Source organism: Zalophus californianus, chromosome 3 (assembly GCF_009762305.2).
Source record: "Zalophus californianus isolate mZalCal1 chromosome 3, mZalCal1.pri.v2, whole genome shotgun sequence".
In the NCBI taxonomy this organism is placed as follows: domain Eukaryota; kingdom Metazoa; phylum Chordata; class Mammalia; order Carnivora; family Otariidae; genus Zalophus; species Zalophus californianus.
The window spans coordinates 89,233,632-89,259,415 of NC_045597.1; the positions used below are offsets into that span (position 1 = coordinate 89,233,632).

The 25,784-nt window shown below is 40.6% G+C and overlaps 1 protein-coding gene across 1 annotated transcript in view; it reads right to left on the reverse strand.

The window, feature by feature from the left end:
- CNTNAP5 (contactin associated protein family member 5) overlaps positions 1 to 25,784 on the reverse strand; it is an 859,701-nt gene that overhangs the window by 353,970 nt on the left and 479,947 nt on the right. The window lies entirely within an intron of this gene.

The window sequence follows — 25,784 nt, forward strand, 5'->3', positions numbered from 1 at the left end:
ACAAATGGGTTAATTGGCAATAAATAAAACTGAACTAGAGAATAAAGGATATATTTATTATATAATTAGCATAATGGCATACAATTCATCCTACAAATTCTATAAATTCAGTGATGAAGAGTGGGGAAAAGAGATTTTGATTCTATTTTCAATCCCTTTCCATGACCAAATTGTTGAATTCTTAAAACAATAAGAAAAGCTACTGCTAAGACAGCCCATGTCCCTGCTCTACTCTTGCTTTGATTTCTTTTCTTTTGTCTTTTAATCTTTTTTTTTTCAAATGACAGAGACTTCCTCTACATTTCTTAAGCTTATATGAGTTAATGTGATTGTTTCCAGTCTGCCTGCTTTCGGTAGAAAGAACACATAAGTTATCTCAAGCTAGACAAAGCTATTTAACTGATCCAAAAATTGATGGCATAATATTTAAAATAAACTTCATAATTGTATAATCCTACAAATAGAGAAAAATGAAGAAGCCCATCAAGGTCTATTAAGCAAAATGGAAAATAAATTCAGGATCCAAAGTTGACCTTTGAATGCAGGGCTATGGGCTTCATGGCCCACCCACCAGGATGTCCTGGAGCCCTTGACCGTGCACCCATACGTACACAGCACTCATCAATAAGGATCAAGCTCATATCTCCATCACTTAGCATAGTCAGTTCCTCTTTAGACATGAAATTTTTAATCCTCCAAATTTCTGAATTCAGTATCAAAAGTTTATGATAATCAAAACGTTAGTATTAATGTTTGGGGGTTAAGAAGGAATAAGGTACTGAAAGAGAAAAATGGTCCCAAAACTGATCTCAGCCAGAAATTTCTGTATGATGTAATGTACATCTTCCTGGGAAGAAACTAGTATTCTTGACTTTGATAAAATGCTAAGCATATTTATAATGGACTTTAATAGGATAAAGACCAATGTCAGTCGATGGCCAACCTTAAAAGGAAACTAAGTTAAACAGTCTTGTAACAAGTCAAAGAGTGTAATTGTAATTAATACATTTTTTTAAAAATTCAGTTTAACAAGGAATATCTTTGAACCACCCCCCCAAAAAAAGTGTCTTCAAAACAGCTCCTGCCAAGAATGGATCTTTTTAATATTTAAAGCTTTTATTAATTCATTTAAGAGAGAGAGAAAGAGACCCGAGAGAGCACAAGCAGGGGGAGAGACAGTGGGAGAGGGAGAAACAGACTCCCCTCTGAGCTGGAAACCTGATGCAGGGCTGGATCCCAGGATCTGGAGATCATGACCTGAGCCAAAGACACACACCTAACCATCTGAGCCACCCAGGCACCCCAAGAATGGATGTTTGAATTGGCCTGAAATGGGTCTTTTCTCTTGTATCAAGATTATAATAAAATTTTGAAAAAAAAATTTAACAGTTCTTTGGTATTTGTAGTTTTTAAGTGAATTTGGCCTATTTAATATAAGCTTTGCAAGCTCCAATTTAAAAAGTGAAGAATAACTGATTTAGACCTCAAAAATCTTCCCTAGTAGAACATGTAAGATAAATTAAGTTCACCAAGTTAAATGTTCATTTTCTGGATACTTAACTTTCAGAAATATTTGTGGCATTCTATCTTGTAATGCAGTAAATTGTACAATTTAGAAAGTAAATAAATCATATTATTAATGTATGTAGTTTAATAAATTTGAAGGTATTTAAGTAACTACATCCATAAATGGGATTAAACATTATTCAAAGGGGGGCGCCTGGGTGGCTCAGTTGGTTAAACGACTGCCTTCGGCTCAGGTCATGATCCTGGAGTCCCAGGATCGAGTCCCACATCGGGCTCCCTGCTCAGCAGAGAGTCTGCTTCTCCCTCTGACCCTCTTCCCTCTCGTGCTCTCTATCTCTCATTCTCTCTCGCTCTCTCTAATAAATAAATTTAAAAAATTAAAAAAAGAATAAATGTGCCTTAACTTCTTAAAAAAAAAAAAAAACATTATTCAAAGGGTCTTTAGACCTGAGTTCTAATACTTGCTAGACTTAATAGAATATGATTTTATAAACTGAATTTTTAAAAGAGTAAAAAAGAAAACTTTAAAAAAACAAGATTTTGAGTTCATAATTTTAAGAAACTCAGTATCACTCTTTGAAACAAAAATAACCTTCAAACCATCTTACCTGCATATAAATATCCTCCTTTGTGCATACCACACTTTCATCACACCTGTGTTGGCTGATTATTCGGGTCTTAAGTCTTACCTTCCTAAGGTAAGGTTGAAAACAATAGATTTTAGATTCAATCTGTTAACCAAATTCTCCTCCCAAATGTCCTCATCTCCTCTAAATAGTCCTGAGGTGAATCTGTCTCTTTAAAAGTAGCCATGTTTGGATTTTATTTTATTTTTCTTAATTTGCAAGTGTCAGGGGAAAAAAGCATTATCTCCTTTAATTCGCATTTTTTTCAATATTAGATAGTTGTTCTTTTTATTTTCTTTATGTTTTCAGAGTATTTTTTTCTTATTTTACACACTGTTCCTCTACAATCTTTGCCAGTGTTTCCCTGTCACACTCCTTGCTGTTCATGTAACTTGTGAAGGCCATTGCCACTTATGCAGTGACATTTCCAAAATTTTGATTATGTATGTATTTTGACTTAGCAATTCCACTTCTTGGAATAATGCCCCAGAAATACTTTCTTACATGCACAAAGATATTTGCAAAATTATTGGGGCCCCTGGGTGGCTCAGTCATTTAAGTGTCCAACACTTGATTTTGGCTGAGGTCATGATCTCGGGTTGTGGGTTTGAGCCCTGTGTCAAGCTTCACGCTGAGTGTGGAGTCTGCTTGGGATTCTTTCTCTCCCTCTCCCTCTGCCCCTCCCCCTACTCATGCTCTCTCTCTTTCTCCCTCTCTAATCAATAAATAGATAACATATTTTTTAAAAAGATATATATATGTATATATATAAAATTATTATAATCATCAACAGCTTAAAAAATGGAAATATAGTCCACTATTTTGGGAATGGTTAAAGAAACGATGCGCCTCCATACTATGGCAATTTATGAGGAAATTAAAATGAATACCTACATCTCTATGTAAGGATACTGGAAAGTTCTACATGTGTAATAAACTATTAAGTACAGAAAGCACATTGCAGAGTATCATGTGTAACTTCTGCTGTTATTGCCCTCATTGTTATAAAGAGAAAATAAGTTCTAGAAGGAAATAGTCCAAATCGGTAATCTGTTAATAGTGGTTAAATGTGGGAATAAAAGTACCATCCCACTCTTTATTTATTTCTGAGTTGGTCATGGCTTTATAATGAAACTGGAAATAAACATATACATGGGCTTACATTCGCATTTTATTTTGCCATTAGACAACAGCAAAGAGAAACTCATTCACTTAAGAAATGGTCTCTAAGAAGCCTGTCCCAAGACATTCTCAGTCCAGGTAGGAGATCAGCTGGACAAGAGAAGAGGTTCGGTTGAATGAATCTTGTTTTCTTCATAAAGCCACAGAGGCTCAGTGAGCTCCCAGGTCACCTGCTAGAACAGAGCGAGCACTGAAATCCAGGTCTAACTGATTACCTTCTACCTCCCTCATTAAACTGTGAAAATAAAATTCAGTGGGTGAGGCCTCTGTTCCTTGGAACAAAGCCCACCTGATAATATACTCCTAATGATCACATTCATTATGACCCTTTATTGATCCATGTAATTTTTAAAGTCCCTTGTAAAAATTAAAAGGAAAGGGTCTTTTGTCTAAGAAACTCAGCACAATGGTTAACTGTGTGTCCCTGAGTATCTATCCTTCTATTACAGTTATTTAAACACACGTGCTCTTAGACACATACACACCCCCCCAAAAAAAATCCCCAACCTGAACACAGCTAGAGGAAGTCATCTGTTTAGATCAGCCTAAAAAAACACTCAGTGTATTTCTATAAACACCCACAGAAATATTTTTTTCCTCAGTATGAAATTTCCTTCTTCCTCATTCCCCATAACAGATTGAAATGAATAGGACATCTATTGGCAGGCCTTTGAAATTCCCAAATGTTCAGATAAATGGTTACCTATAAATGAGTCTGAATGTATTTATGCTCCATTGAGTTACTTCCCTTTTTAAGAATTCTCATCCCTTCTTTATACAGTTGAAGGTCAGTTTCAATTTCTATATGCTTTCCTTAGAGACAAAAAGAACAAAACATTTCAATAGCCCTCAAAATGTAAGCTGACTAATGTAAGCCTTTTAATGAAGCTCATATGTTAAAATTCAGCTAGGTTGAGTTCCTTTGTCTGTTTGCTTTAATTAGCAGCCAACTGCATTGATCTTATTTTGGTCAGATAGCTTCTCTGAAAGCTTTTGAAACCTATTTCTATGCCTCTCCATTCTAACAATTACCATAATCCCATTTTACCCCCCCAGTTGGATCTTCATTATAATTGAAATTTGTTGTAATTACAGCAGATGCAGACATTAAGGAATTAAGTGAATAAAAAGAAAAGTGTCAGAAGTCAGTTTCCTAAATTTCCCAGGGTCTAGTTCACAGCAGGGAGCCAATTGTCAATCATTGCTGAGAAGATCCCCGTCAAAGCAATGGTGGTCAAAGGAATTTGCTGTGCACATCAGTGATCCCAAAGTACTGCCCAGCTTCCAGACAGACCCCAGCACCCACAGTAGGCAGACCTCCTCCCTGCCCTGGCTTTTGATGGCAAAACAGGAAGGTCCTCTTTCCATTAATCTGCAAACCTAAAGTTTATGACCAAGAGATACTCAGTGCTTTTCAAATGCCATTTCTGCAAAGCAGAGGATGTTGTGATTCAAAAATATATCAGTGTTATCTATTCTATCATTGCTACCTGGTTACTTTACAAAGATACATGTCCCTTTTCTCCAAATAACAAAATAATGTTTTTAAAAAATCACAAGGGAAGAGAATTCCCTATTAGCCTGATATGGATAAATTTTTAAAATTATTTATTTGTCAGAGAGAGAACGAGCACAAGCAGGGAGAGCGGCAGGCAGAGGGAGAAGCAGGCTCCCCACCAAGCAAGGAGCCTGACACTGGACTTGATCCCAGGACCCCGGGATCATGACCCAAGCCAAAGGTAGGTGCTCACCCGACTGAGCAACCAAGGCATCCCTGATATGGATTATTTTGATGAATTAAGACAAAATTGAATTTCCCTAATCAATCCATTTGTCTCAATGGCCTAGAAGTGCTTCATTGGAAGGGAAACACACCACACAATTTACAGACAGGCTCTGTACTTTATGGGAGAGAAATTTGGTCTGGGTTTATCTACTACATATCAATAAAGTAAAAGGTTTTGTGTGCCTTCCAGTGGAATGATTTTGTTTAGCATCATGTAGATGACATCTCAATTGTTATGTTAAAGTTAATCAGGAAATGAAAACAATAGAATTTTCCAGATTACCAGAGTGGTCTTATTCTTAAAATTTAGACCATCATTCATATCCAGCTAGGAATGGGGACAATCCTATTGTCTGGCTCAGTGCTTCTTCAATTTTGTTTAAAATGTGATACAGTAGACCTGGGGTAGAGACTGAGGTTCTGCATTTATAAGTTCCCTGAAGGTGCCAGAGCTGTTGGTCCTCACAGTGCAGTGAATACCAAGGGTCCAGTTGAATTCAAGTTCAAGAACCATCCTGTAGAGATGGGTCAGAAGGGTTGCAAATTATGGAGTTTCTTTTCTCCCTTTTCTAGTTATTGGGCTGTTTTTGCAAATATTTATATATATATATTTTTTTTAATTAAAACATGATAGTTTTCCAATGTGTTATGTACCAGATTTATTTATTTATTTGAGAGAGAGAGTAAGGGGAGGGAGAGGGGGAGAGAAAATCTCAAGCAGACTCCCCACAGAGTGCAGAGCCTGACACAGGACTTAATCACAGGACCCTGAGATCATGATCTGAGCTAAAGTCAGAGGCTTAATGATTGAGCCACCCTGGCACCCCTATATCAGATTTTAATACACTGCACTAGCAATTTGCTAGTTGTGTGCTCCAGGTTAACCCTGGAGACCTGATGTCAATCTTCTTCTGCCTTCCCTGTGTATTCGTGGGAATAAGAATATACTAGTGTCATCTATGACGAGGAATGCTGCACAGCACCAACTGGGTGTCATGGGGTCTGCTCAGGCCCCAGAAGGTAGAGTGGCTGAAGGGAGGCCACTGCTACTCTTAAACCCACTTAAATCCATTTAAGCTCAGCCAAGCTCAGGAACATCTGCTAGCCACATGCTCTTTTCACTGCATAATAACAGAGCAAGAACAAATGAATGGATGAACATGATATCAAAAAACTGTCATATTATAGAAAGCGACAGCACTGACTATGCATTTATCTGGCTTTTGTATTTATAAGGAATGAATATAGGTCTCATATTTGAAGTAAAAAATTATTCCTACTTTTGAACACTTCTGGATAAATCTTATTGAAAAATATCAGCTATTTCAGGGGAAGGTATTCAAAACCTGTATCTGTTGGCAGCTACTTATCTACGTGAGTCAGGAATTTTTAAGTATTTAGAAGAGCTACATAAAATGAGTCCTGAGGCTAACACACGACTGCAATGTGTGACCGCTCAAGGTGCCTCATTGTTTTCATAGACCAAGTGCAGAAATATTTAATTTGATCCTCAAATATTGCTTTTATCTTTTACAGCTAGTCCTATGATTTTATTTGGCAGAATAAAAAAAAAAAAAATTCATTGCCAAAACAAGAAAGAAGGAAAACCTCTCAAATACAAGACAAGAAGGACACAGGTTATGATTGGGTTCATCAATATCCTTTCAGGTTTGGGTGCCTGGGTGGCTCAGCTGGTTGAGCGACTGCCTTTGGCTCAGGTCATGATCCTGGAGTCCCAAGATCGAGTCCCACATTGGGCTCCCTGCTCAGCAGGGAGTCTGCTTCTCCCTCTGACCTTCCTCCCTCTCATGCTTTCTCCCTACCATTCTCTCTCTCTCTCTCAATAAATAAATAGAAATCTTAAAAAAAATGGTTTTATTATCCAGACTCCTCCAAGGTTTTATTTTCCAGTGGATACTAGTGCTGGCCAGGCTGGCCCTGGCTGTTGTGGTCACTGCCATAGCCCCTGGAATCCACAGAGAGTGTGAACAGACAGGACACCAGCAGGGCCTGGATTATCTGGGATGTTGATCCATTTGGGCATGTTTATAAGGTTCTTTTATTTTTCACTTTAAAGGTCATGCTATCAAATTAAATTTGAGCTGCTGTTTAAGAACCGGAGAATTAGGGGCTCTACCAGAGGCTCTCATTTTTGAGCCTTCTATGACTGAGGGCTGGTCTGGGACCATCCCCTTGTGTCCTTGCAGAAGGACAGCATGGGCTCCTTCACTGAGGGGACACAGTGCACTCCAACAACCTAGACTTCAGGTTAGGGAGATCCAAGTTCAAATCCTAGTCTGTCATTTTCTGGCTCATGTCACACTCGAAATCATTGATGCTTTTCTGGGCTTTAGTTTCCTCTTTAGTAAAATCAAGGCAAAAATAATCTCTAAATCATTTTGAAAATTAAATAAGGTCTGGCAGAACACAAATAAGTGTCAACAAACTCATTATTCTTTTCATGTATACTTGCAGGGGGTTTCTGACTCAGACCCAGACTGTATTTTCTTTTCTTTCTTTTTGCAACAGATATGTTTCTCCCAGCACATGAAGAGAGAGGTTTGCTCTGCAAGTTGCTAAGCTCAGTTTGCTACTCGCCCTGTCTATGCAGATCTGACATTTCCATTCTCTGTTGTTAACCTCAGGAGCTGCTAAGAAAGGTCACACTTCATCTTTGCTCATTTAAGTTTCATCAGTGTCCTGTCCACTCGTGGAGCTAACCTGGCTTCCTGGAGGGAACTGAGCAGGCACTGCTCTGAGTTAAGCTCTGTGTCTGCAGCTTGAGAGGTAAGGTAGCAGAGACCTGAACCCCTCAAGGGTCATGCCCTGCCTAGCGGTAATACCACTGGAGACCACAGGTGGTCGCTAGTGATAACCATCCACAGCCAGTGAACAGTTTCCTTGGTCCCTGAATTTGTGTCTGTTCTGGGCATAGGCCCTGTATCCAATTTCAGCTAAAATGCTTTGACCCTTGCACACGGAGATAAAGGAGAACACAAAAAAGAAAGAAAATACTGAATCCTTCCTATGATCATTATATATCTGTATTTTTTTTCCTTTTGGCTTGTTTAGATTCTTCATTATCTAACACACAAGTATAGAAAAATATGATCTGAAATGTCTTATATTCAGTAGAATCTTAGTGGAAAATACTCAACATTTAAGCCATCCTAGGTCAAGGAGGAGACACAGGCTCACAGAACACAGTTAAGAACGGAACTGCAAGGATCAAGGAGAAGGGGGATGCAAAGCAGGTGAGTCTGTGCACCTGAATACAACCAGGGGATGGATTCACTGCTCCCTGTCCTTTGCTTTGCTCTGTGGGTTGACTCTTCCTGTATGCTAACTTCTCCCCCTGAGGCAGGGAGTATGGCTGTGAATGGCCAAATTGGGCAATCTAAGATGTCCTATACTAGAAAAGAACTTTTCTCGCTAATGTCAAGGTTGGGACTCCCCAGAGGGCACCAATTTGGCCAAGTTTGACAGATCTGTCCACTCTGGCTGAGGGCCAAGAGCCATGTAAGAGAACAGAGTTTCCACAGACCTATGTGGTGGGAAGGGAAGGTAGGAGGAGCAATCCCATATAATAAAGGACAAGAGGTCCTAGACACATAAAATTATAGATGGCCTCTAAAGGACGGCCGGCAATCCCAATTTTAACACGTAAATCCACACACTGCCTGCATTCACTGTCTTTCACTTTTGCATAAGAATCTTCTCTGTCTGGCGCCTGCGTGGCTCAGTTGGTTAAGCATCTGCCTTCAGCTCAGGTCATGATCCTGCGGTCCTGGAATCAAGCCCCACATCCAGCTCCCTGCTCAGCGTGGAATCTGCTTCTCCCTCTCCCTCTGTCCCTCCCCACTTCTCATGCTCTCTCTCTCACTCTTTCTCAAATAAGTAAATGAAGTCTTTTTTCTAAAAAAAAAAAAAAATGTAATCTTCTCTGTCATTTTAGGCTCAGCTTAAGTGATATCCTAAAACTGAACACTTGTTCCAAGTCTACACTAATCTGTCTCTTTTCAAAACTGATAATCCACACCGCAATGTTCAGACAGTAAATGCTCAACAATTGTATTTTTATTCAGTTGGAATTGAATGGCATGCTGACAGACAGTTCTTAGTTGACTGAGGGCCACCTGGCACTTCTGTGTTTAATATTTCTTGCACGGCTAAGAAAAAGTTGCTTTCACTCCCTCCTACTTTGGCAGATACCGCTAGTCATCCACTGCACTCTTTCACCTATGAGTCTAAACTCTATCTTGGAATCCCTGGGAATATTGTCTGAAGCCACCAACATGGTGGATACAAACACTGCAGCCTATCTGTGAGCTCTAGAGTTTTAGGAAATAAATTATACACTGTGCTCTTCCTTTTCTGCCTGAATTTTCCCCAAATATTTTTATATGTGAAAGAATGTTAACCTCCCTACATTTTATTAAGTGCTACACTTGGTGTGCTAGACTTAGTGCTAGGTTATCACAATAATTATTTCAGCTAATCCATAAAACAATCCTGTGAGGCAGTTATCACTATCTCTAGGAAAGTGAGGATCCCATATTAAGCAGCTTATTTAAGATTACAGAAGTGTAAAAGGCAGGCTGTAAATCCCAGAGTGTACAAATCAAAAGCAGAAGTTCTAGACATCAAAATTAGATGGAATTCTTCCTTAATGGAAAAATGTTTGTTTTATTGAGAAAAAGGAAAAAGGAAGGCTAATGTCTGCTTATGACTGTCTTGTTTTCTTTAAAGCTAGCTTTTGAGACAACTTTGTCTCCACTACAGACCACCTCCTGATGTTTACTCTGATGTACTTTCTATATATCAGGGCAGCATTTCCAAAAGTTTATTATGTGGATGAGTAGTCTATGGAAAGAAGGGTTGGTGGTCAAATATATTTGTGAGGCTGTGAACTTCTTCTAATTAATTCCCCTCTTGCACAGCCTTTAGTGCATAGTGCACATTCACACACACACACACACACACAACCACCACCACATGACTCATTGAGAAATCCTGCAGTAAAAATCCCATTTAATTTTACTTACTCCAGCATTTCTCAAACTTATTTGAACAAAGCAATCATTTTTCAGAGAATACCATTAACATCAGGCAGAACTAAGAGTGTTGTTCCCCACTGTGTAGAGAAAATCTGGATGCGACTGTATTATGATGAGCAAAATAAGGAAATTTCTTTGTTTAAACTGCTGACACAATATTTCTGAGTGACTGATCAACAGACTTCCTGGGGTGTTTGGTAAAATACAGATTCCATGTCTGCATCTCATTTGGATTTAATCAGAATCCCTGGGGTTGTAGAGTCCAGAAATCTGCATTTTAAAAGAGCATTTCAAGAGATTTTTACCCATTCTAAAATTTCGAGCTACTCTCCAATAAGGCTGGGGTCAAATTTTAAGATTACTTTTTAAAATTATTTTTAAAGATTTTATTTATTTATTTGAGAGAGACAGAGAGAGTGAGAGAGAGAAAGAAAAAGAGAGAACACAAGCCAGGTGAGGGGCAGAGGGAGAAGCAGACTCTCTGCTGAGCAAGAAGCCAGATGCAGGGCTAGATCCCAGGACTCCAGGATCATGACCTGAGCTGAAGGCAGACTGAGCCACCCAGGTGCCCCAGGATTACTTTTAATCCATCGGCAGCTTTGGAAATTGTGTTAAGTTAACATCTGCAATCTGGTATGTATCTTTAGTTGAGGATATTTGTGCTGGTACAAATACTCAGGTGAAGTCAAATATTTGCCTAAAGGGACCCATTAGGTGGCTTTTACCTTGGAAAGCCTCCCATACAAGGGTTGGTCTCACCCTGCAAGCCCTGAAATCCAATCTTCCCAGATTACCAGGACCGTCAGTCTCCAGTATTATGACTCATGCAAGCAAATCTAACAAGACATTGGTGTTACTAGGATTCCAATTTGTGGATTTACATTGAAAAGTATAATTTACAAATAGCCTGATATTCCCACCTGATTGTCCAATATGTCCTCTTCCTGTAGGTAAGTAAGCTTCATGGATTGCAAAATATTAGAAGGTCAGTCAGTTAAACTTGAAATCAGAATAAGGGTGGTTCCAGGATTTCTGGATTTAATGCCAGTACTCTCTGAAAGACTGACTGATCCAAACCCACATGTGTGAGTGAACTCACACAGCTTTTGTTGGCCCCCAGTCTACTCCTTACTCCAAATTGCTTGGATTCAGGCAGGTAGATTTTAGAGATCTATCAATAACTAACTCTAGCATGTTCTATGATACTTGCGATTAAAAAAAAAGTGAAGATTCTCTTCTTTAAAAATAAATTAGAAACTAAAGCCTTATTGATGATATATAATTAAATTATAAATACATATTTGCTCAAAATATATCCTTATTTTGAAGGTAATTTTGAACTTGTATCAACAGATACAGCAAAAGAATACTTGACGTAGTAGAGTTATCTTTTAGTCATATAAAGTTTTTGAAATTTTGAACGAATAACACTTAAAGCACTTGTCTGCCCAGGATCTTGGGAGAAATTAAAGCAAAGAGTGATAAGCTTTTCTCTTCTGATATAAGTGTCTCTGAGGAAAGGTATAGAAAGGTATACCATGGTCATACACAGCCTGGGCTGCTACAGTTAACATTATATCCACTCACCGGGTGTTGATTCTGAGGCCCAAACCTAATCTTTAGAGTTACCCCAGGTACAGCCCCAGGTTGCTGAACTAGGAAAAAAAAATGTAGTTCCATGGGGACTGGCACAAGCAGAGAGTCTAGTCCTGTATTATCCAATATGGTGGGCAATAGTCATACATGCTTATCTAAATCTCAATTTATTAAAACTAAACTAAGTTAAAAATTCACTCCCTCGGTCATAACATCCACACTTCAAGTTCTCCATAGCTGCTAGTGATTAGGTGTAGACAACATAAAAGAGATCATTTCTATCACTGCACAATGCTCTATTGGGCAGTCAAGGTCCAGTCCAATTAGTATTCAATTCATTGAGTCAAACATTTATATTACATCCCCGTGGGCTTCATTCATTCCCAGGGAGGGAGAGTCAGATCCATGATGGTCCTTCACTCTGACATCAGGAGTACTAGCAATGCAGGGCATTTGATGCCATTAATTTGGGTATAATTTAGCCTGACCTAAATGACGTGTAACTTCAAGATAATCCATTAAGACCTATGAGATGTTTGGCTTAATTGAAAGGGCAACACTATTCCTTTTATTTCTAAGTTGCTTGGGAGCCCATTAACTTCTAATGAAAATACTTGCTATATAATATATATAATCTTGGAAAAGTCATTTAACACCTCAGTTCCCTCCTTTATAAAATGAGAATGGTTTATTTTAAACATTTTAATGTAGGTCTCCATAGATTTGAACAAGACAATTAGTAGAGGATAAAACCTAGCATGGCACCCAGCCCATGGTTGAATTCTACTAAACTTAGATGATTCAAGGTATAGTATAGAAACAAATAAGAGAGAAACTTCATAGGAAAAGAAAAAAATGTATCTTCCGTGTGTGTGTATGTGTGTGTATATGTGTGTGTGTGTGTGTGTGTGTATTACAAAGAAGCTTTAGATGGCATTTGGCAAAAGTTGGAAGTAGCTATGTTAGAAAACACTAAAGAATTTGACATAGCCCAATGAATAATAACAATGTTTAAGTCTCTGCCAGCCACTTCAGAAAAAGAAAGTGAAAAAATAAAGACATGACAGAGTATGGATTGTATATGATTCCAGTGCTGCTCTCTGGGCTCCCCTGGAAACCTTTACTCTTCCTCAATGACTTCACTGGCAGACAAACAGCTGACAGAGTTACAGACACACTGGCGCCCCCTAGGTACCATTTTTTTTTATTCCACTCCTAATAGGTAAACAATGCCAATTTTACAAGTCTTCCCAACTCAGTCTCCAAGAGGCTGTTTAGAGCTCACTGAATCCAGGAGGCATGCTCCCCAGATCCTATTAGCAGAAGACTGGTGACATCCTTTGATAATCAGCACAGACATTTTGTATGTTTCTCTAGACTTGGCTTCTATTCAGACTTGGCTTTTCTTGCACAGCTTCCCCCCTATTTTTCCCTTAAAGCATAAGATTGTAATAAGGATAATGTGCTCACGTGCTTCATTCCACTGTAATATTTATAGGCTACATTGCTCAACTACACTGCTATGGTTTGCTTGTCTAATTTTATGGTGGCCTTGCTAAACAAAAATACTCTTGCTCGCTAGTGCTTACAGAAGGAGCACTTAACACCACGTGAACATTGACAGCTGACACCAGCTGCTTTTATTAGGCACTCTAGCTATTCAAATAGAATGATACTCAGTGTAAACCACACTGGGAAGTTTTCAATATGAGAAAGAGGTAAAGGGCTTTAATTCCCAAATCGTGGGCAACTGTCCCCAGAGTTTGGGATGTGCAAAGATATTAAAGATGAATGACTTTTATTCCATCTCTTGAGAAGGTACTACACCCAACTCCAAGAGAAGGGTTGAGTTCTGTCCATTACACATGCAATTCATCCCCAGCTACTGACAGCAGATGCTGTGAAGGTTCAATTTATTCAACAATAATTGCAAAGCACATGCTCTCAACAGAAGGCAGAAGTAGGCATCAAGAACTTTCTCTGGGAAGGCACAATACAGATACAAAACAGGTAACAGTCATGATTGGGGGCTAAATAAAAGAGAAAAGAAAGTGCTAGAGACATCCACATAAGGAAAGGTCTTTGTGAGCATCAGTCATAGTCAGGGAACTTTACAGAGTAGGTGGGATCCAAAGGAGTCTTTGAGAGATGGGCAGAATTTGGGCAAAAGGGACATGGAAGGGCACTCCAGCCAAGTGCTTGGGGGCTGGAATGAAACCCACTGCTATGGGGCAGGGAGGATGTCCTCTTTGGGAATGCCCCTCCACTGTTATTTTCACTTCTGCTTGCCTGTCAAAAGGTAGCTCAGATGTAACTTCATGCCCCTAAGCGCCACCAGTGTCCCTGTGTACAATGTCTGCTATTTTGTCTGGCTTTCTTGCTCTTGAGCTTCCTGCAGGCGGAGATTATATGTATTCTGGAACACAGCAGATGTTTAGTAAATGCATATAGATGGAATGATGCATTAATATAGGAGGTGAGGGAAATAGGAAGGAAAAGTGAGGAGAGGTCAAGGAAGACCTCAAAAGGCAAGCAGGGGGATGCGGAGGCTTGTGTTTAATGCCTTGCTCCATCCAGTGCTAGAGGGCATGTGACGTGCATGTGCAGAATCTGAATTTCGCCACAGCTAGACTTGTAATAAAATGTGTATTTCGGGAAGCAGGAGAAAGGTATGAGGCAAATTGCCACTAAGAGCATAGTTCTCTGCTATTTTATTTCCCTGTCTCGAAAGTGGCTCTACATTTAGGATAATTCTATCAAGAAAAGTTGTGTTATGAATTCACTATGATATGGAGAATGAAGTGGTTGCAAATGGGAAATTTAATGCAGCCAGGAGCTCGTCCATAGGGCCTCTTCTCATGGGTCCACATATGACCATGCAAAATGTGGATTCCAGGAAAAGACATCACGGCATCACAGCTTTTAGAACTGTGAGGATTCACCCTGCTCTTTATCAACGCTTGCCTCCCCTCTTCTTCTCAGATGTTTCAGATGTTGAAGAATTATTTAATATCACTGGAAACAATAGTAATTTGTATTACCCTCCTTACTATTTGCTCAAGTGCCTGCCAACCACATGTTCTCATCCCCTCCTCCAGTGTGTGGATCTTCTCACAAGAACCCCAGAGTTACAGCTTAGCATGAGTAAGCATGGTAATTGGAATGACCTTTAAAATGCACATGCCTCCTGTCATATTCAGATTCTTGGGCTTTACCAAAGTGCCAGCTGAAATATCATTCCCACCTTTATACCGGTGTTTATTTTGGATGGGAAGACATGGACTTTTTTTGTTTTTTTCTATTTTGCTAAGCGTAGAGGCAGCCTATATTATATTAGAAATGTGCTACTAGAAGGTAAAGGTAAACCCATTAGCCGTGGCAACCAGGACAGCCTATGTGGGGGCTGGGGTGAATTAAGGGGATGTCAATAATTCCCAGCACACTAATGTTTGGGGAAAATTTAGGGAATTTCTTTTCAGTTAAAAACCCAGTTAGGAAGTTTCTTCCCATGAAAGAAAGCAGAATTTTCCACTACTTATTACCTAGTCCCCCACAGCAAACAGTGATTTCAGCAAAGGACACACAGGCAGGACACTGAGATCAGAATCACCAGCCAGAGGTTTGTAGGAGGCATTGGAAAGGGCAAATCTCTGAGAAAAGTCACTGATTCAGATTGGTTCTGTTTGCGGATTCTGAGGACAATGACACCTACTTCTCCCTTTCCTGACACAGGGCCCCCACCCACTTAAAAACCAGCTTCCCTCTCAGTCTCTCCTAGCATTCTGTGTATTTGCTTCATATCAGTCCTCATATTTGGGAGCACATACGATTATGTCCAAGATTATTTGGTCAATCGGTCTCTCTCCATGGAGCTTTCTGAAGTCAGGGGTAATCTACTGTGTTTAGCATGTAAGTACAACCTCAGCTCCTACCCAGCCCCTGGTCCAGCAGAGATGTTCCAAATAAAATATTTAAATGAATGAATGGATAATGTATGAATGACTCACAATAGTAAAATACAGATTCCTGATCCAAGGGCACGAGGAGACCACAGCAGGAGAAAAACCAGCAACTGTCTATCGTGTACACCCTTGGATCTCCGGGGTGGAGGGGGGGAATGTGCCTGGCACAAGTGAGCCCTCTGAAAAGATTTGCTGAATAAATGTGTGGGTCCCACAGGAAGATTAGTAGAGATGGATGGTCTCTCAGCAAGCAGGAACAAGATGTGCACCAGGACTCTCTGGATAGCATCATATTTTGTGTACTGTGTGTGTAAATGCGTGTGCACGTTTGTGCTGAGATGCTGAGGCTGATGCATCTGATTCTCATTCCAGAGTGGGAGGTTCTGGAATTCTCAACAAAATTATCTGGTCAAATCTATAAACCTTGAGCTGCTTAACACCATCTGGGATTATATAATATTGAAAGCAGGGATAGCCCCTTACCTAATTATTATAGTGAAAATCATGCTTTTCAGTATGGATAAAAGCAGGTAGCAAGATGATAATGACATTGTTGTCATAATAAAGTTAATGGTGCTCTGGACACATGAGGTATTGCACAAGGGCAGAGACTATATGTTCATATTTTCTTGCATAACTATCTGCTTTAGGTGTGTAATGCTTCCCTTTGCATTTTCCAGGTGTTGAGATAATCTCCTATCAGTCCACAGTGTATCCCAATGTTAGGAGAGAACGACCCTAGTAAATCATGTCAAAGCGATCTGTTGAAGATGAAGATAAACCTGGAGGGAAGATTTCAAATCTGTAACTTGAACCAAGTGAAAACATTAATCACTTGTCCAAAAAATAAAATAGGTTATGTATGTAGGTAAATTATTCAGAAAAGTGTCATCTTTTTCTGCCTGTATATGGGTTTTCTAAAATCTGGCCTGCTGAGATACATACAGACCCATCCATTTCTGTCTCTCTTGCTTTTAACTTTAAGAACTTTTATCTTCCTTCTCTCAGTCAATCCTTACCACAAGTCCAAGAGGGAGGCAGTAATAATATCACATTGCTCCCATTTATCCCCCTAGAGTGATAAAGAGTATCCGTTGTCCCCGTTTGTCCATGGAGGAAGCTGAGATAGGAAGAGGTTCAGTAACTGGTTGTGTCCAAAGTCAGGCTCAATGTAAAGAGCAGGGGCTTCACCACCTTGAAAGCCTGAGTTTGATTCTGTTGTGAGGTAAATTCTTGCATTTATGTAAAGGTGGGTTTTCCTTATCTGCTAACCAGGAAAGCCAACGTTCCCTTTTGTGATGGTTACAGCAATGGCCTATCATCACACCGACCATACATGTTACACAAGCAGGAGCGGGGCCAAACCCAGCCTTCAGAAGTCCAGGTCACAGTAAAACCCCAGAGGCCAGATTCCAGTTCCGGGAACTTCCTGTGAGATGTCGTAATGCAAGATAAAAATAGCACAGAACTAATTTTTAAATTTAGGTTTTGCTGCAGAAACAGGTGAGCACATTTTATCACAGGTCAGATTGCTTTTTCCTCAACTAAACCATACTAAGCTCCTTTTCTCTTCCAACTGTGTCCATAAACAGTGCTTACAATGAGCCACCGATGAATGCTTTTGGACTAGGGAAAAATAGTGTCAAAGGTGACAAGAGCTCTGTCTCAGTGGCCCCATGAGTGGACATCAGTGTAAATGAGGAAAAAACTGAATGTGGCATAGGCCACATGAAAGGCACACTCTTTGGAGAACAGGGGAAACAGATGGAAAGCCTTCATCAGAGTGTTGGGTGAGGCTTAGTGATGTAATGATTGTGTGAAGGGGGGGAAGAAAGAAAAATATCTTTCTTCTTATTAATTTAGAAATGTTTTCTGCACAGTTAAATATAAGCACTGCCTGCCAGAAGTGACTTGAGAATCTAAAATAGCCTTTTTTCCCCCATGTTTTGATCCAGATCAAAAGTTTGCCTTGGTTTCTATGTCATCTAAAACATCTGAATTTCTTAGCCAGTATGTCTCAGGAGAGATGTTCCAAGTACTGCCTGATTTGGAAAGACATTTTCTTACTGCTATCTGAAGGTGCACACCTCACCTTAACCTCATAACTATAGCTCTCAGAATGAATCCTTCATCTCTGAAGCACTTATGATCATTCACCCAGATCATTGTCCTGGCTTTGTTTCCTGCATCAATATTTCAGATTGCTGGTTAGTGAGGGAAGAATCAGTCTCACCACTTTCTGATGGGACAGACTGAAGTGCCACCTTTGGCCTTGTTGGCACTCTGTGTTTTCCATGAATCAAAGGCATCCTGATGCCCTTCCACATGCACAGGTAGAGAGAGAAGTACCATTTCATCAAGATAATGATCCACTTTTCTTGTAAAAACAAGGGATGAGAGAGATGACGTTGGTAACAAAACACAGATGCACTCGTTCATGGTCACTTATTCAAATCAAAGCCAAGTTCTATATTCCTCCAAACTCCGTCATTCCCCTGACTTTCAAAGAAGTCTAACATAGGTGGTGGGGAGAGTAAACCTCATTTAATAAGCGGATGAGTAAATCACTATTTTTTAGATGAAAGGCGCTTATAAAAAGTCCACTCAAAATCTACCTCCTCCAGACAATCATTCCGAGGCCCCTCCATTCCCTAACCAGTTCAAAGATATAGAGGTGGAGGCTTTAAGCTCTCTGAGCATCAGTGTTTGTCACAAGGTTGTGACAATGAGCTGCTAGGATGATAACCCTTCAGGCTTCTGTGGGGAGGCCATCCATTGTGGCCTATATTCCTTCTCTTCCTGCAGTAATACAACCAGCTTCATGACTAGGACACAAGACGAAAGCACATCATTTTCTACTTTGCAATCGTGCTAAAGAATAACTACAAAGTTAGAAGTGGTTGACTGCAAGGACAGGCCAAACCTCTTCAACAAAACTCCTCGGTTTGTAGCCAGGCTCTGCCACGTACTTGCTGTGTGCCCTTGAACAAGTTACTTAGTGCCACTCTATCTCAATCTCTTTCTGTACAATGGAGTTAATATTACCCACCTCATAGGGTTGTCATGAGAATATCACACACACACACATGCACACACACACACACACACACACACGTAAAATGTCCTGGCACGCAGTAAGCATTTTTTGAGGATTAGCTATTCATATGGCCTGTTATTCAGATTTTAATCTGTTTTGTTTGCTGCAAGTTCCCTATGGCCTTGACTTTAAATTCTCTTTTACCCATTGATGCCAGTTCAGTTTTTCCCATGCAGGCAAACACCCAGCACCTCACCCATTCTCAGTCCCAGCATCATGCACTCCATCCCACCTGAAACAGCCTTGCCTGACCTCCCTAAACCCAGCCCATGCATCAAGTCCTTGAAATCTTATTTCCTCAGTGATTCCCTTGACTTGCTCTGAATACCTGGACACATCTCTCCTCTTTCTCTGGCCTTTTGGCAATAGGCCCTCCACCTGTCTATGGATTGAAGAATCAGCAAAATCTGGAGTTGAGTCCTGGCTCCATCAAATACCAAAAATGTGACCTCAGACAGCTTGCTGAATCTTCCTAAGCAGGGGTGGTTTTATCCTTAAACTAACAATAATAGAGCAACTTAATTATTCTCAAATCTGAATGTGCATAAGAATCTCTGGGCGGGGGCTTGTTAAAACTCAGGTTGCTCCCCTTCCCCCAGTTTCTGACCCAGAAGGTATGGGCTGGGACCTGAGAATATGTATATCTAACAAGTTGCCAGGTGCTGGTCTGGGAGCTGCATTTTGAGAACCACTCTGTGGATTGCAGGACTGAAGAAAGAATTAAATGAAATCATATTTAGAGAATGTTTGCTCAGTAACTATTACATAAACTATAACCTTTCCTTTTCCTCCATGAAATCGACTAAAACGATAAATAAAAACAGCAGAAGTGCTCTTGTTTTGATGTTGGCTCCATCCCATGAGTTAAAGGAGAACACCATATTGTAGCATTTCTCACTTTAGAGTTAGTAGCTCAGATTGTGTGGGCATTGGCCTTACAGTGGCTTTTCTGGCACCCAATGGAAAGACTTTCAATTTTAGAGAAGAACTAAAACATATGCATTACCATGCAATGTAATCTTTTTATATAGCCTACTGTTTTTAACAGACTCCCACACACAGAGTGGGTTTTTAGCATAAGTCTGTTTATGCGAGGTCATCCAAAATAATGCTTCTCCACCCTCAGTGTTTACAGCACTCCAAACTCTGAACCAAGAAGGTAAGAATCTTGACCAGAGAGTTTAGCAGATGCTTTTCTTAAACGAATGTGTGTTGGGGGAATAGGAAGTGGTTATGGAGTGAGAAGCTACATTTCATAACTTAATCTGTCTGCAAGACATTTTACAGCAGAGTTTCACATGTGATTTACTCATTGGAACAAGCAAATTGTTTCATTTTTACAAGGGTCAAAGCAAAAAATTCTCCATAGGATACAATAGCAAAGACCCAACTTCCACATCTGGCTTTACCACACTCAACTTAGACTTCCATTACTTTCTATGCAGAACCAGAGCTGGATGATCTTTGAAGATGGTTCCACAATACCATCACTCTGTGAGGAAGGGAGGCAGGAAATGGGACACATGACCACAGAGACCCCTTGCCAGGCACCAGGAGACCAGAGGAAATCAGTCTCTATCAATCTTTATAAAGGTTTGGAGCAATACATTTTGGTGGGTGGAGTCACTCTCATTAGAATGGCTCCACTACCACCCACAGGGTGTGAGGCTTGGGTAGAGGGAGAAAGATCGGAGCTATAAACTTCAGGAGGGCCAGCAAGTAAACTGTCCCCCAGATAACACAAAGACAACTTATGTTTGTTGGCAGCTGTAGCCATTCTAAGACCCACACTCCCTCCACACCAAAATTTCCCTTCACTCAGGCACTGCTGAGGATCCGACTGTTTTCATTTATACTCCCAAAAGTTTTGTTTGTAATGGGAAGCAGGGGAGAAGCTGACTGACAAAAACCAGGGAAGTCTGGAGGGAAATGGAATTCAATTGTGCCCAGCCCCCAACAGTGTCCCATGGACTGATTTCAACACCCCTTTGGAGATGGACATTGAGACAGCGCTGCTGGAACTTTTCAGAGACCCTGTGAGATCCTGATCAGAAGGGCAGCTGCTTGGGGGCCCAGTAGAAGCAGGAGCCATCCCTCTCTCCCACACCTACACCACTTTTGTATAGAATCTACACAATCCCTTGACCTCCAGGATGGGAGGTTTTAGTGGAGTAGAACTCAAAGTCTGCTCCCACAATCAGCCCACCAGCACCCTGGAATTTGTTAGAAATGCAAATCCCCTGGCCCACCACAGTAAAATCAGAAACTCTAGGGATAGGGCCCAGTAATTTGGCTTTTAAGAAGTCCTCCTGGTTATTCTGATGTAAACATGCTGGAATTTGTCTGCAAAATTTAATGAGACACTTCCAGGTTTATGTAAAGTCAGGGTCCACAGGTTAATGAACCAGGAAATAAGGACTGCCTTAAATTCTGTGCCCTTGGCATATCAATCACATACTTTCCTTATCTTATCCAGGCCCTGAGAACCAATGCTTTCCTTATCCTGTCCAGGCCCTGAGAACCAAAGACTGCAATCTTGGCACCCAAATTGATGGGCATTTTCCTAATGGGTGGTTGTTGGTGGCCCAGAGGAACAGCTTCTCTGAACAAGTGAAAATCAAAGTGCAAAGGCACTGCACGTATGAGGTATATCTATGGGGCTCCACCCCAGAAGCTATAGGGATCACTTGGCAATGGTGGGCTGGTGGAACTTCAGAGGGAGACCTGAGCCTTCTCCTCTCCCCATGGAATCTAGAGAGCTAGCAAACCTTTGGCTATAGGAATTAACATGGAGAACATGTACTGAGTAGCTACTGCTTACTAGACATGCAGCTGAGCACCTGGTTTCTCACACTGTCTCATTTAACTCTCATTGCAAAGGTACGTTTTATGATCTTAGTTTTGCAAAAGAAGAAACAGAAACAAAAAGGTTAAATAATATGTATCATATCTCAAACTCATAAGTAGTAGACTGGGAATTAAACACATTCTATCACCTCTCAAATTTGCTGCCACCTGCACTGAGATTAATGAATTCTCCTAGGTGTGACTTCCACCTGCCCCCACCTCAGACAGTGTCCCTGTTTGCTCCTCCAAGTTTGGCTTCACACCTTGGATCCAGTCTGCCAATCAAATCTGTAGACAACATTGGGTGATACGCCTCTCCTACCCTGGACTTTGGACTCAGCAAGACTGATCATGGCTCCTCTAACTGACTTTGTAGATCTTTCAACAAAAATCCTGGGGAGAGGAACTTCCTGACCTGGATGACCACTCAGACCCCACCTGACCCTGCATACCACTTTGAATGTCCCCCTTCTAAATGAAATCTCATAGGGCAACTAATGTTTACAAAGAATTTAATATACTGATTATCCCTGAAAAACTTCTATGTGGTTAGACAGAAGATGGTGTTGCTTGTGTAGGAGCCACAGACACAACAATGCCTGCCATTTCCAGGCCAGTGCCTTTTGGGTGGAAGTACAAGGGAGAGAACCTAGCAGTGTTCAACTCAGCCACAACTTTAATCCTGTGATCATGGGAAAAATGACACATGTCTCCAGGCCTTATCTTTAAAAAAATGGAGACACTGATAGCAATGTACTACCAGGATTTCTGCTGCTCTTACCACCTCTTACACTACCCAAGTATATACATAAGACTGCCCAACTCATTTAGTCAATGCCTATCTATGGGTTTGTGTCCTGAGGGTATGATAAAGCTGTTCATGGAATGAAGCATTTATTGAGGGTGACTTTGTTCTATGTAGTTTAGAATATCATGTCTTGCCACGAGGGTTACAAGAGATAAGTGCAGTGGTCTAGGGTGTGGAAAATGTGAGGTTGAAGGTTCAGCCCACAGAGGAGGGATAGTAGATGAACATCATATTTTAGAGGTTTAGAAAGACTATTGAAAGTGTGTGGGATCTGCTAGGAATGCTCTGTCTTGTCCCAAATGTGATTCCTAAAAGGGTGCTCTACCTCCTTCTCCTAACTCACCCTTGGACTGCCAGGCACTGGGCAGTTCTACAGATGGAGCCTCCTAAAGCCAGCCCTCTTGGCTGCCCAACTGGGGACCAGGCCAATTTCCCCACTTCCTTTCTTCCCTGAGACCAGAAGACTTGGTAATTTGCCCATCATTGAAATGCAAATTGTTAGTTTAGATTCCTTAATTCCTGAGAAGGAATCCTACCAGCTGTTACCAGCATTGTCTCATGGCTGGTTTGTGAATTTGTTCAGGCTGGGCAACAGAGGTACCATCTCAAAGGCAACCTGCTTAAGGGACCCCCACTAGAGGACTCTTCAAATTTTGGAACGTCTGTGCATCTTCTGTGAATACTACCTTGGTTTTCCCACAGTGACTGGCACTGAGAGCCTTAAAGGACACTAAGAGGACAGGGTCTCTCCGGCCAGCCAGGTCAGCTCGCTCTGAGGGAGACGGAGGGGTGGAACGGGCAACCACAGAGAGGCCAGGAGGGAGGCCTGGGTCTCTATAGCCTAAGAGGAAGGGGCAGAGAATTGAGTCTAGGAGAGAAGAGACTCTTAGGCCAGATAAAAGGCTGTTCTTCTTAGACTTTCCAGAATAGAGCACAGTTAAGAAAAAAACACAGCCAGGAGAAAACACACACACACACACACACACACACACACACACACACACACAGAGCCAGGCTTCTCCACCCCAACCTCTTCCACCACATCCCATCCTATCCCCAAGTGGCAAGCTCCCTCTAGACAAAGACTTTGCTTTTGCCCTTAAATCAAGTTCAATTGGCCAACACATTAAAAATAAAACACACAACTTAGAACCCACCTGCTTTTCTAACTCCTGCCCCTCTCCAACAAATGTTAAATACAAGTTCAAGAAACAATTAATCAAGCAAAGCCTTTTACCACAGTATCCACTTCTGTTAGAGGCGCTGTCTGGTAAATCAAGAAAAACGTACCATTTACTCACTAAACTAAACACAATCCCTTATTATACAATTAACCAAAACACAATTGTATGTAATACAATTATATGGACTACAATTACACAAAAGTAATGATGCAGTATAGATGGCAATGACTTTCATGTAATCGAAAATAATGAGAGCGTCCTTGATTAGAAATTAAAGTATCATAAGAGATCCCTATTGATAAATGTTCCCTCTATTGAACTCCACTTTGCAAAAGGCTCTACTGGCTGGTGAAGCTGGATGCCCCCCCCCATTGTTAATAAAGACTATAGGGGTGGCAACCATTCTGTGTAGTATCTTTTATTCTGAAGTCTCTAATCTAATTTATCTTCTAATGAAGCACACATTTTATTACCCACTTTTCCAGCTGGTCAAATAGAAAAACAAAAATGAAGCAGAAGAGCCAAGAAGTCTGTGTGATTTGTTGAGGATCCCATGTGTAGCGGTATTAACAGAAAAACATGCACATAAAGCTCCATCAAATTATATTGGTCATTCCGAGCATCAGAGGAGACTACAACCTACAGAGCTGATTTCTGTGCTGCTCAGGAGAGGTACCTGATACTTCTCATCATTGCTCCCCTGGACAGGGGTAGTTACCTTCCCAGCTCTGGGCTGGTTCTCTTTCAATCCATCCTTCTTACTTTTTCCTGAGTACTCTTTATAGGAAGGACGTCTTATACCTTCTTTCCTGATTCTCACCTAGCACATGAGGCCGCATCCCACAGGCACACAAATTTCTTCATAGTTGCTACTAGACCCCATCTCTAACCATATTCACACCACATACTCCACCACAATGACTTTCCATCTCCACCGAGCTATATTTTATTGACTCTAAGACATTCTTCATTGTAAGACATACCATTATTTTATATGCCACTAAGAAAGAAATGTTGCTGATTGAACAATGATACACCATCGATTATAAAATTCATCCCAATATTAGAGATTTGAAAATGAAAAACCAGCATCCTGAATTGATGAAATACTTGCCAGCCATAATTTCTCCTATTTCTCTGCCATTTCCGACACTGTATGCAGAGAACCTATCCAGAGAACAAGTCTTGCTTGTTCTTTAAGATCCAGCTCAGCACCACTTCCTAAAAACCTTCTTGATCACATTCTTCCCAAGGCCAGACTGAGTTATGGCTGCCATATGTCCCACAAATAAGGGTGTACTTCTTGGGCATTTATTGCACTTTATTGCAGCAGCTAATTTATTCCCCAAAGAGACATGAGCAGAGACCCTGTATCACCAACACATAGGCAAGGACTTAACACATATTATTCACCCATTTAATAAATGATATTTTGACAGGGATGAGCAAAATTGTGAGAATGAAGGAAGTAAGTGCTAGAGATAAAACATGGAGAACATGATAAACCTGGCTGAAAATTCAGAATCAGTACTCTTTAACTTTCTGCAGCATGTCTTTGAACCTAGAAACTTTATAAGAGGAGTCGGAGCCCAGAAGAAATATAAAGAGAAACCGAGCTTTTGCTAGATTTGTGAGTTGCAGAGTATAAATGCTGATTATCTCTGTCTGCAGCCTCTTCTCTTCTGGGCCAAAGAAGCAGTGGGTTAGGGGTAGCAACAACAAAGCTCAGCCGCCCCAGGAGTCACTGTACCCCTGGTGCCATCTGAACCTCTGTTCTAGACCCTGAGAGCCTGACACTCATTTGCCCCCATTAGAAAGGACGCTCACTGCAGTAGAGAATAAAATGGTTTAAGAGAGAAGTAATCCTTCCCTCCTTTATGCTTTACTCTTAACTTCAAAGTAATCAAATGTTGTTTATGCATAAAATTTTAATCCTGTCACAAATTTGTATTTTGATTTAATTTGCATATCCCATTTACTGCAAGTCAACATGAAGAGAGACTCAACTAATTTAAACCATTTTTCTCTGGGCCTGAAATCCTTTCAGAAATATTTTCCATTAGGCAACTCAATTATGTCTAATATGGCTAATGTCAGTGGATTAGAATTTTG